This window comes from Coenobita brevimanus, chromosome 68, assembly GCF_032717465.1.
Source record: "Coenobita brevimanus isolate Jiangsu-jjx chromosome 68, ASM3271746v2, whole genome shotgun sequence".
Lineage (NCBI taxonomy): Eukaryota > Metazoa > Arthropoda > Malacostraca > Decapoda > Coenobitidae > Coenobita > Coenobita brevimanus.
The window spans coordinates 27,127,513-27,141,327 of NC_137021.1; positions in this window are offsets into that span (position 1 = coordinate 27,127,513).

Consider the following 13,815-nt stretch of genomic DNA (forward strand, 5'->3'; position numbering starts at 1 on the left):
GCATCGGGCAGGTAACACCCGTATAGCAACAAACTGTCATCTCTTTTCTGTCCAGCTCTCTAATGCAAGAGTTAACTGCTACCCCCAGTCCTTCATATATGCAACAGGTTAACCATGGAATTGTCTCCCTCTGTCTGTTTTCCCTACTACTTACGATCTCCAGTCTTTCAAAAGCAATGTGTCCAGCCATCTCGAAATTAACAGATCTTGAATTTGGCTCTCCATTATCTTGTTATTGTTTTTTCTTGGAGTACTCTGCAGGCCTCTGGCATTTGGTTCCATCTTCCTTGCGTTAAAAAAGAAAAATACATATATAAGCTAAAAAATGCTGCAGAGTTTATATATATATATATATATATATATATATATATATATATATATATATATTTTGTTTCATAGCCTATGATTTCATCATCCTTTGTGTAATTTTAACGCACAGTTGCTGCATGTTTGATCACGAGCGTGTTCTGCCTCAGTCCCCCCCTTCTACCGTTATAGTAGAGTAAGTCGTTCTCTCTGTTATTCAGAGCGGGATTGTCAACTCTTTGTCCCCATGGCTTCATTTGCGCGTCCTTACAAGTTGTATCAAGCTCTGCTGGCCCCTATGTAATGAGCTCAGTCTCTGCATCATTGCCACTTAGATCTGCTCCTCATTTTGTTCGCATCTCTGTCCTCCCCTGTACAGATATTATTATTGTGAGTGCTCAAGAAATCTCCAAACATCTAGCAGCTGTGTGTAATTTGAGTATAACTGTTGTATTTTTTCTTGTACTGTGTAGCATAAGGTTAATTCTTAGGCCTAGTGAGGTTTTTTTATTAATGTTGGGTTTTATGTCAGTCATTTTTGATAATAGTTTGTATCTGTAATAATTTATCTTGCATGAACTGAGCATTACCAGGTGTATTTTCATTTTATCAGGGCTGACTTAGATAAATTTACTCATGCTAATTTCGTGTTAATAGAGGCTATTGCAGTTAACCATATATTTAACCTGTTTTTTGCCATTACATTATCCTTATGAGTCCTGAATGTTTTTTTTGTTAGTTTGAGCATTAAACTTTAACTTGTAATTTTACCTAACTCTTTTGTTTTGAACCTGGAACTTTACGGGACAGTAGTGACTCTTAGTATTCTCACTTAAAGTGTACGTTATCTTTCTCTGTTCCGTAACATAAATTTGGCGACCTCATATCAGGATATTCAGGATACTATCATAAGGATATTGCTTGATATTTTGTGACTGTTACTTATTCATGATGTCTACTATTACTACACTTGATGAAGCCAAAGATTTTTTGTCAAATGTGCAAACAGTGTGTGATGTAGAAAACAGAACAAAGAATGAACTTAAGCTTGTTGCTCAACAATTGGGAATTGCTGTTCGCTCTCATCATTCTAAAGATCAAATTGTTGACATGATTAATGAACGTTTGTTTAATGTAACTCCTCAAAATGAGCAAACGCAGATTGAATTAGCTAAGTTACAGCTAGCCCTGCAGGAGGCCGTGCTAAGGAGGCTGAATTTCAGGCAAAAGCTCGTATTCAAGAGGCTGAGTTTCAGGCAAATGCTAAGGAGGCTGAGTTTCAGGCTCGTGCTAAGGAGGCTGAGTTTCAGGCACAAGTTGAACTTGCTAGGATTCAGGCAGACCATGAGTATCGCATGAAACAAGGTGGAACTGGATCATCTAGCTCTGATGATTTTGATGTGGCTAAAAATGTTAAACTTGTCCCTCCTTTTAACGAATCTGATTTAACAAAGTATTTTCAGTTGTTTGAGAGGGTAGCTACAGGTTTTAATTGGCCCAAGGAGTATTGGCCAGTACTCCTTCAAACTGTTCTCACCGGTAAAGCTCAAGTAACTTATGCATCTTTGCCTCAGGATCAATCTGATAATTATGATGTAGTTAAGAGCTTGATTCTTAAGGCCTATGTGCTTGTTCCTGAAGCCTATAGAGTAAAATTTAGGACAACTTAAAAGCAAGATAAGCAATCCCATGTTGAGTATGCAAAAATCAAAGAAGATCTGTTAGAGCAGTGGTTAAATTCTAAGAATGTGGATTCTGATTTTGACAAATTTAAGCAGATGATTTTGCTGGAGGACTTCAAAAGGTGTATTTATAAAGATGTAAGCCTATATCTTGATGAGAAAAGAATAGATAATTTGTCTGATGCTGCAGTTTTAGCTGATGAATATGTTCTCACCCACAAGAGATATTCTAAAGAAAAAGGGAAAGCTGAGAGTAAGTACGTTGCCTCTACTCAGAGTACAGGTAACAGGAAAGAGAATAAGGATGATGTTTCTCAGGAAGTAAATACCAGCTTCACCTCTAGATTTCAGAAAAGTAAATGTACTTATTGTAGTAAGCTTGGTCATACTACGGAGAGATGTTTCAGGAGATAGCGTGATGTGAACAAAAAAGAGTCTTTAAATATTCAGTCAATTGGTCTAGTGTCCACTCTTGAGAGTTCCCAGAATTCTTTAACTGAGTTAACTGAACCTGCTTTGAGGGGTAACTTAAATTCTCATGATGGAGCTCCTCTTTTGAGCAGTAGCGTGGGTGACACTCTCAAGAGTTCATGTGCTAATTTCCTGTCTGATGATTTTGTCAGTCCTCTGGGCAGTAATGACAGGAAATCATTTAAAATATATCGTGATACAGGTGCTTGCCAATCCCTTATGCTGAACAGTGTTCTAGGCTCTAATGTTAATTCCTCTGATGAAACTGTAATCTTACAAGGTGTAGGGAATAATTACTTCTCTGTCCCTCTGTGCAGAGTGAATTTAGAGTCTGGTTTTGTTAATGGTTCCGTTATGGTTGGGTTGGTTGAGACACTCCCAATGTCAGGTGTAACTTTCTTACTTGGAAATGATATTGGTGGAAGTCAAGTGTGTCCAGCTCCTCAGTTGTCTAGTGAGCCAGTGGCTGCGTCCCAGGATTGTGATGTCCCTGATGTGTTCCCTGCATGTGCTGTCACTAGGGCTAAGTCTAAAGTTACTGGTGATTTAGAGGATAATGATGATGATGATGTTATCCTAGCTGACACTTTTCTTGCTAATTTGGACCACTCACCAGATGAGGCAGTACCCCGTAGTGTTGATAATTTGTCTCGTCAAGAGTTGGTTGAGTTCAGGTTGCTGACCCTGAGTTGAAAGGTCTAGCTAACTCTGCTTACAGTGAAGAAGAGTCAGCCGGTGCTTCTACTTGTTATTATATAAAGTCAGGAGTACTTATGAGGAAGTGGAGACCCCCAACAGCATCAGCCGACTGTGAATGGGAGGTTGTACATCAAGTTGTCATCCCTCGTGTTTGTAGGCAGGATATCATTAGAGTGGCTCATGATTCCAGTTTGGCAGGACACCTTGGAGTGAGGAAGACTGTGGCACGCATTTTGAAACACTTCTACTGGCCAGGTATCTTCAGGGATGTTTCCTGGTATTGTAAGTCTTGTCACACCTGTCAAGTTGTGGGGAAGTGTAATCAGACCGAAAAGGTTGCACCTCTAGTTCCCATTCCTCCTTTTGAGGCGCCATTCACCTGTGTGTTGGTGGATATTGTGGGCCCTCTTCCTAAGACTTCTTCAGGATTTTCTTATGTGTTGACCCTGATTGATATGGCTACTCGTTATCCTGAAGCCATTCCACTTAGAAATATCTCAGCAAAGAACGTGGTTAAGGAAATGCTAGGGTTCTTCACAAAGTTTGGTCTGCCCAAGGAGGTACAGTCAGACCGGGGAAGTAATTTCATGTCGAATGTTTTCAAGCAGTCTCTGAAAGAGTTGGGCATCACCCAGATCACATCTTCAGCTTACCATCCCCAGACCCAAGGAGCGTTGGAGAGATATCATCAAACACTCAAATCGATGCTCAAGAAATACTGTTTGGAACATCAGAAAGACTGGGATAAAGGTCTTCCATTCGTTGTGTTTGCCGCAAGAGAATCTCCAAATGAACCACTGGGCTTCTCACCTTTTGAACTACTGTTTGGCCATGAAGTAAGAGGACCCCTTAAGCTACTCAAGGAATGCTGGCTGTCGGAGGAAGATGACGTCAACCTGCTGGAGTATGTGATGAAGTTCAAAGAACGGCTGTCCACTGCTTTACAACTGGCGTGAGAGAATTTAGGAGCTGCTCAGGAGAAGATGAAGACTTGGTATGATAAGAAGTCCAGGTTACGCCACTTTCAGCCAGGAGATCAGGTTTTGATTCTGCTACCGGTGCATGGGCAACCTCTTCAAGCCAAGTTTAATGGTCCTTATTTCGTGGAGAAGAAACTCAGTGATGTCAACTATGTCATCGCCACACCAGATCGTAGAAAGAACAAGCAACTATGTCACATCAACATGCTAAAGTTATATCACAGGCGGGACGAAAATAATCCAGTCTGCACTGTAGCTGTTCCACCCGAGTCTGCAAGTGAAGCTCTCCCATGCAGAATGAGCCTGAATGATAGTTTGGGGAAGAATCCTGATATCATGAATGATCTCCAGACTAAGCTTTCTCATCTACCTCCCAAGGAAAGGCAGGAGTTTTCGGCATTACTGCAGGAGTACCCGCAAGTGTTCCGTGCCACTCCAGGAAGAACCACTGTGTTGATGCATGATGTCGATGTTGGAGACGCAAAGCCAATTAAACTGCCTCCTTACCGTGTGAACCCAGTGAAAGTTCCTCTCATCCAGAAGGAGCTTGGCTACCTGTTGGACCACAAGATGATTGAGCCCTGTCAGAGCGAGTGGAGTTCTCCTGTCACTCTGGTCCCTAAGCCAGGTGGGTCACAGCGGCTTTCTATCGACTACAGACGTGTTAATCAGATAACCAAAACAGACACTTACCCTCTCCCTCGTGTGGAAGATTGCATAGACAAGATCGGAAAGGCTAGGTACATAAGTAAGTTTGATTTGTTAAAGGGATACTGGCAAGTACCTATGACTGAACGTGCTAGGGAGATCTCATGTTTTGTAACACTAGGAAAGACTTTTGCATGTTCAGTAATGCCATATGGTATGAAGAATGCACCAGCCACATTTCAGAAGCTCATGAATGTTGTAACAGAGGGTTTGGCAGGGTGTGTTGTTTATATTGATGATGTATTAATCTTCAGTGACAACTGGAAAGATCACCTATGCCATGTCAGTAAATTTCTTGAGCGTTTGGTTCATGCTAATCTTGTAGCTAATTTATCAAAGTGTGAGTTTGGTCAAGCTAAAGTTCAGTACCTTGGGTATGTAATTGGTGATGGACATGTTGCACCACCAGGAGCTAAGGTTCAGGTTATAAGTGATCTTCCCAGATCTAAAAGTAGGAAGGAGCTACAAAGATTTTTGGGAATGGTAGGTTATTACAGGAGATTTGTTCTTAACTTTTCTATTCTTGTATCACCACTTACAGACCTACTGAAAAAGGGAGTTAAATTTGTCTGGACCGATAACTGTGAATCCTCTTTCAACAAACTTAAAGCTATTCTATTAAGTTAGCCAGTGCTCGCTACTCCAAATTTTGCTAAGCCTTTTAAGATGGCTGTTGATGCAAGTGATACAGGAGCTGGGGCTGTTTTGCTGCAAGAGGATGATCAGGGTATTGAACACCCTGTATCTTATTACAGTAAGATGTTCACTCCACCTCAAAAGAACTACTCAACTATTGAGAAAGAGCTTTTGGCCTTGATTTTGGGTTTACAGCATTTTTCATTTTATTTGTGTTCTGGTTTTGACCCCATAGTCATTTATACCGATCATAACCCACTGAAATTCCTTAGTAAGTTTAAAGATAAAAATCAGAGATTGACAAGATGGAGTCTACTTCTTCAGGAGTATTCATTAGACATACAACATGTCAAGGGGAAAGAAAATGTTATTGCAGATTGCTTATCTAGACTTTAGACAGATTGTTTTAGAGTAATAAGAAATTTCCTTTGTAAATTTCTTTTTCTTTGTGGGGAGGTGTTACATAGCCTATGATTTCATCATCCTTTGTGTAATTTTAACGCACAGTTGCTGCATGTTTGATCACGAGCGTGTTCTGCCTCAGTCCCCCCCTTCTACCGTTATAGTAGAGTAAGTTCTCTCTGTTATTCAGAGCGGGATTGTCAACTCTTTGTCCCCATGGCTTCATTTGCGCGTCCTTCTTACAAGTTGTATCAAGCTCTGCTGGCCCCTATATAATGAGCTCAGTCTCTGCATCATTGCCACTTAGATCTGCTCCTCATTTTGTTCGCATCTCTGTCCTCCCCTGTACAGATATTATTATTGTGAGTGCTCAAGAAATCTCCAAACATCTAGCAGCTGTGTGTAATTTGAGTATAACTGTTGTATTTTTTCTTGTACTGTGTAGCATAAGGTTAATTCTTAGGCCTAGTGAGGTTTTTATATTAATGTTGGGTTTTATGTCAGTCATTTTTTATAATAGTTTGTATCTGTAATAATTTATCTTGCATGAACTGAGCATTACCAGGTGTATTTTCATTTTATCAGGGCTGACTTAGATAAATTTACTCATGCTAATTTCGTGTTAATAGAGGCTATTGCAGTTAACCATATATTTAACCTGTTTTTTGCCATTACATTATCCTTATGAGTCCTGAATGTTTTTTTGTTAGTTTGAGCATTAAACTTTAACTTGTAATTTTACCTAACTCTTTTGTTTTGAACCTGGAACTTTACGGGACAGTAGTGACTCTTAGTATTCTCACTTAAAGTGTACGTTATCTTTCTCTGTTCCGTAACAATATATATATATATATATATATATATATATATATATATATATATATGTATATAAGTCATCATCATCATCATGCGCCATTTGAGTGTTCACTGCAGGACCGGCCGATCCCGACCGAAGTGGGAACGATACAGCTTGTGTATCTCTACCTAGTGGCTTAGGTTTTCTGATAGAGATTGTATGTAGTGTGAGAAGTGCTTGTAAGTGTAACTTTAATGTTTAAGTGGCTTTGGATATGTATGTAGTCTATGAACCACGTATGCCGACTGGGTGCAAGCATACTTTCTGTATGCAACACTGGTTCAACCACAGCACCCCGTATGTCCGCCAAAGCAGTACATGGCCGGAAGAATGCTCCCAAAGTTTACTACCCTGGCGGGGCGTGAACCCTCGTTCTTCCATGTACGAAAATGCACACCTTACCACTGTACCACAGAGGCTTGACATACATATATATATATATATATATATATATATATATATATATATATATTCAAGCACGAAGTGCTGAGGTTTGTGAGCATCGTGCCTTGAGAGTAAATGTAGAAAAGAGTAAAGTGATGGTTATTGAGAGAGAACGTATCCAGTGCCAAGGCGCGCTTGGAGGGTGTCCCTGCAGCTGTCCTGGCAGAGTGCCCCGAGGCCACTACCACAGCCACTGGTAAGCTGGTGGGCTAGGGGTCCCAGATCCATTGCCTGAACATGGGAATGTGCGGTGAGTGGGGCCTGTGGTATCTCTATCCCCCCTTATTAATACTATGACAAAATACAAGAATAAGTTTCAAAGCAAGCCTGAGGACAGTAAATCACCCAGGGGAATGAGGGTGGGTTCATGGAATGTGGGAAGTTTGCGGGGAAGAGCAGTTGAAGTCGTTGAGGTATTCAGTAGGAGGTGGGTGGATGTGGTGTGTTTGCAGAAAGTCCGGTACAGGGGTGGATCAGCCAGAAAGAAGGACTGTTACTATAAGTTGTTTTGGCAGGGGGGAGGACAGAAGGATATGGGGGTGTTTAGTGTGATGGTTGCGGAGAAATGGGTGGAATATGTTATGAATGTTATGAGAGTAAGCAATAGGATATTGGTTGTGAAAATTCTGTTCAGTGGAAAGATAACTGCATTTTTTTTTTTTTTTTTTTTTAATAACAGAACGGAGGAAGGAAAAACAAATGGGGGAAAAAAAAATAATCCATACACCAGATTACGGGTGTCTTCTATTCATAAAATATCTGTAACAGTTAGACTTGAGCAGTTGTGGGTTGAAATTTGGAGGAAAACAACTCTGGAGAAGCGAGTTCCAGAGAGATGCAGTTCGGGGAATGAAAGAATTCTGATAGGCAGAAGTTCTGCAATATGGTTGAGTGACATTCCAGTCATGAGCGCTACCAGATGCCCGTGTAGCACGAGGGAAGGCATGGAGAGGTGGCACCATGGACGCAACTTCGTCTGAGCATTTGCCAAAAAAATATCTGTAAAATAATGCAAGGGAGGCAACATTCCTTCTTACTTGCAGGGGAGGTAGTTTATATGTAATGGCAGGGTTGTTAATGATTCTAACAGCTTTATTCTGAATTTTGTCTAGTTGTCTTAATGCAACCTCTCCACAACCATTCCACAAGGGTGAGCAATATTCAAGCTGAGAGCGCACATGACTCTTATAAATTATAGCTAACTGCTCTTCTGCGAAGAAGTTACGGACTCTGTACAATAATCCAAGTTTCTTTGAGGCGGTTTTAGCAAGTGATCTGACATGAGAGGTCCAGCTGAGGGTACCGTTAAGTGAGACACCAAGAATTTCAATACTTATGGGAATATTAGTAGCACTGAAGGTAATGTACGAATCTGGCAATATCTATCTATTAGTAAACTGTATATATTTAGTTTTACTGGCATTAAAAGAGACAAGGTTGTTTTGTCCCCATTCATTGATTGTAGTTAGATCTTGATTTATGGAGATGGCTGTACTGAGTTGAGAGGTAGAGATATTAGACTTTGTAAATGGATGTCTGAGTGTGAATGAACTATGTAGTGTTGAGTCATCTACATATGAGTGAACGGGATTGTGAGTGACAGATAAGAGATCATTAATATGAACCAGAAATAGCGTTGGCGCCAGAACTGATCCCTGCGGCACGCCGGCGTTAATTGAGTGGAAATTCGAATATACATCATCTACTTTTACTCTTATTTTCCTGTCACTAAGATAAGAAGAAATCAAAGGAACAAAAGACGTTAGTCCATAGCAAGGGAGTTTGGACAGCAGGGAACGGTGCCATACTCTGTCGAAAGCTTTAGAGATATCAAGAGCTACTGCATGAGTTTCTCCAAAAAGATCAATTGATTGATGGATGGTATGAGTTAAGAGATTGAGTATGTCAATGGTGGATCTTTCGTGGCGAAAACCGTATCGTCTATCACTAATTAAGTTGTTGGATTCAAGATGTTTAACAATATGCTTATTAATTAAAGTTTCAAATACCTTACCAAGAGAAGATGTGACAGCTATTGGTCTGTAATTGGAGGGGTCAGACGAACTTCCTTTCTTCGGAACTGGGTGGATATTGGCTTCTTTCCATGAATTTGGGAATAAAGAAGTACGTATGCATAGTCTGAATAATTTAGCTAGGACAGAGGCAAGTTCAGGGGAACACTTTTTCAAAACAATTGGCGGAATTCCATCTGGGCCTGGAGCTTTGTTGGTAGGGAAATTGTCTAGGATGGATTTTACGAATCTTGTCTGTATTTTAAGTGGGGCAATTTCGGGAGAATCAAGTTCCAGTACTGAGACATTCTGGCTGGTATCATCTATGGTAGAGTTTCTTGCAAAGGTACTAGCAAAGAAATCTGCTTTCCCACGTGGGTCATTTGTAATATTGCCATCTGAAGATTTTAGTGAGGGAATGGAAGATGACTTGTTAAAGTTATTATTGAAAGAATTAAGAGTTGACCAGAATATTCTATTGTCATTAGGGTTGCTAAGTAGTTTTGATGCTTGCTTTTGAAGAAAGTTTGGTTTAGATAGATTTCATACAGCTTTTGCATGATTTCTAGCAATTTTAAATTGGGAGAGTGATTCAGATGTTTTTGATTTTAAGTAAGAGTTATATGCTAATGACTTTTGGGCATATGCTCCACAGGCAGGATTGGATGAAGTAGAGAAAGATAGATTTTGGGATGATTTAATACATGTAGTAGGTGGTATGCCGGATGGTGAGATAGTGGTGTAGGAGGGGACTTAAGTGGTCATGTAGGTGAAGCAGCACAAGGTTATGAAGGAGTACATGGGGGATTTGCGTATGGTATAAGGAATGCGGAAGGGGAAAGGATACTCGAGTTTGGGGAGGTAACGGACATGATTGTGTGTAAAACATATTTTAGGAAAAGAGAGAGTAGGTTAATTACGTATGAGTCTGGGGGAAATAGCAGTCAGATAGATTATTTTCTGGTTAGGAGGGCTGATAGGAGGTTAGTGAGGGATGTTAAAGTTACAGGAAGTGAGGAGTGTGTGCAGCAGCACAAACTATTGATTTGTGATATGGTGCTTAAAGAACGAGTGATGAAAAAGAGGACTTGTGTACCTAAGAGGAAAATATGGAAGCTGGAAAACCAAGTAGTAAGGGATGCCTTCTATAGAGAGATGAGGAGAGTGGTAGCTGAACAGGAAGCCGTAGACAGAGGCGTTAATGAACAGTACAGAGCCCTCAAGAACAATCTCTTGTGAGTTCCTGATGTAATATGTAGTTGGCCAAGAGGACCACCAAGACATAAAGTAACTGGGTGGTGGGATGAGGGTGTAGAAGCTGCAGTTAAGGAGAAAAGAAAGCTTTTTCGGGATTGGAAGAAGGATGGTAGCAAGGAGGAATACTTGGCTGCCAAGCATAGGGCTAGAAGAGAGGTATACAGGGCAAAGTCTGAGTCACAGAGACGTTTACTTGATAACCTAAATCATGGGGAGAGGAAAAATATGATAGTTAAGGTGCCAATCAGATGAAGAGGGATAATCGGGATATTATAGGCGAGCAGTGTGTGAAGAATGATGAAGGAAGGGTAGTGGTGAACAGTGAGGATATTAAAGATGCATGGAGAAAGCATTATAGCCGGTTGTTGAATGAGGAGTTTGATTGGGACAGGGAAGGTTTGGAGCCAGCAGATCCAGTGTTTGGCCCTTGGCCTTTGTTTGATGCTGCTACTGTGAGTGAGGCAATAGGCAGGATGAAGGTGGTGAAGGTAGCCGGTGTGTCTGGGTTGACTGCCGAAATGTTGAAGGCCTCAGGAGATATAGGGGTAAGGTTAGTCACTGACCTGATAAATATGATTATTTATGAGTGTGTCGTCCCAGATGATTGGCTGAAGAGTGTAATTGTAAATGTGTATAAAGGGAAGAGTGATGGCCAGAAAAAAGGAAATTATTGAGGTATAAAGCTTTGAGATCAGATAATGAAGGTAATGGAGAGAGTTTTAGAAGGTATGATTAGAGAAAGGGTGAGTAGGCCCTATTGATGAGATTCAGTTTGGGTTTATGACAGGTAGGGGGACCACTGATGCCATATTCATTGTTTGACAGCTTCAGGAAAAATATATTGAGAAGAAAAGGGATCTGTATTTTGTTTTAGTTGATTTGGAAAAGGCCTTTGACAGAGTCTCTAGAGAGGTGATGATGCGGGCAATGAGAAAGCTCGGCTTGGAGGAGTGGCTGGTTAGGGTGGTTATGGCTATGTATGTGGGAGCTTGCACGCAGGTGAGAGTGAATTGAGATTTGAGTGATGAGTTTTCCGTGAACGTTGGTGTGCATCAGGGGTCAGTTTTGAGTCCCATGTTGTTTATCATGGTACTAGAAGCCCTCTCACGTGAGTTCAGAAACAGACTTCCGTGGGAGATGTTGTATGCTGATGATTTGGTGTTGATTGGAGAAAGGGAGGTGGAGGAAAGGTTTAGGAAGTGGAGAGATGGTATGGGGCACAAGGGCTTAAGGGTAAATGCAGATAAAACAAAAGTGATGACATCTAGGGTTGGTGGCAGTACTGTCAAAGACGAGGGAGAGTGGCCATGTGCAGTTTGCCACTAGGGTGTGGGAAGTAATTCTATCTTGTGTGGTGTTTGGAATAAATGGGTGCACAAGAGATGTAGTGGTATCGGAGGTAGACTGCGAGATAATGCTGATTTTATGCGCACAGCGTGTCGGGGAGAGCAGGTGGAGATTGTCAGGTGTGAAAGGATTGAACTTGCTGGTGAATCTCTTGAGTGTGTGGAAGAGTTTTGTTATTTGGGAGACATGTTGTGTGCTGGTGGTGAGGCTGGAGCTAGCTCTGTGGCTAGAGTGAGAAGTGGTTGGAAGAAGTTCAGGGAGCTCTTACCTCTGCTGACATTGAGAGGACTCTCCCTACTTGCTAAGAGGTCCTTGTATGCACCATGTGTTAGGAGTGTAATGCTGTATGGTAGTGAGACCTGGGCAGTAAAGGAGGATATTTGCAGGCTCAGATGTACAGAAATGACAATGATTAGGTGGATGTGTTGTGCGTCCCTGAGCGCAAGGTCTGGGGGGGCTGGGAATATGATGGAAGAATTGAGAGGTAGGATGGGACTGGAGTGTATTGGTGCTGTGATGAGATGTAGATTGTGATGGTTTGGGCATGTGGAGTGGATGGGGGATGATAATTGGGTGACGAAGGTGAGAAGTGTTAATATTGGTGGTGGGGTTATCAGGGGTAGATTGAGAAACACATGGGATGAGGTCATTAACCTGCCCCGTCCCATCGACGTATCGGTACGTTGCAACGATATGCATTTGCCAGTCCCGGCGACGTACCAGTACATCGTGCAATTGCAAGGTCCCTAATTTGCACAATTTTCAATTTTCGCGCGTGATTTTTCGTATATATACACGGGACACCTTCCTCTATTGCTCTACAAGATGCCAAGCAGGGACAATGCCTTACACCGCATAACCTCCCCCCCTTCCCCCCTCACGCCATTGTCTCGGCAATTCACCTGTTACCAGTGACCTGGCCAGTAAAGATATTCAGGGCCAGAGTGATTCCCCAATCGATGACAATGTGGAGGACAATGTTTACATAGCATTAGAAGAAGAAACAGTCAGAAATAATGATCAGGTAATGTGGCAAAAAAAAGTCAGGTATGGTGATTAGTTAGTGAGTGAAACAATGCTTATAATGCCTTTATTACTGCTTGAAAACCAATATACTCTTGTACTACATATAAATTCGTACCAAGTAAATAAATAAATACCGTTTATGAGTGGATAAAATAGTTACCCTCCCATAGAACTCATTTTCTTTGGTGCCAGCATGTTAGAAAACCCAGTCAGGTAAGGAGGAACTCCTACCCGGATTGAGTATTTTAAACCTCAGGTGAGCAATTTCTCTATGAATTTTCGATGTTTCTCACCAAAAGCGAAGGTTTTAGCCAAAAAAAAAAAAATTCGAAAATACCTCGGGATTGGGGAATGTCGGAGGTGCGGAAAACCTCGGGATGTGATGGGTTAAGTGTGACCTCAGGGACTGAACAGGGAGGCTGCAATAGATCATGCAGCATGGACAGCCGCCATTAGGTGACCAAGGCTGATGCATGCAAGCTTGTTAGAGCCTTTTAAAAACGAAACGAAACACGAAACGAAGGTGACTCCCAGTGCGATGTTACAGTGAATGGAGAGAGACTGGAATTGGTGAGAGAGCTCAAATACCTGGGTACAGTGATAGAAAAGGCAGGAAAATGTGCAACCGAAGTTGAAAGTCGAGTGACAGAAGGAAGTAAAATAGCTGGTGCAATAAAGGCCTTGATAAGAAACAGAGGCTTGAGTGCTGCAGGTGCACGAGGCTTGCATGAAGGAGTGTTTTTGCCAACTTTAACATATGGATGTGAGACTAAGGTGTGGCATGAAAATGAAAAGTCAAGAATAAGAGCAGTGGAGATGGGACTGTTGAGAAATGTATGTGGAATACAGTGGGTGGATAGGATGCAAAATAATATGATTCGTGTAAGATGTGGAGTAAGGAAGTCGGTGGACACCAGAATCGAAGAGAGTGTACTGAGATGGTATGGTCATGTGAAGAGAATGGAAAACAGTAGAGTGGTGAAGAAGGT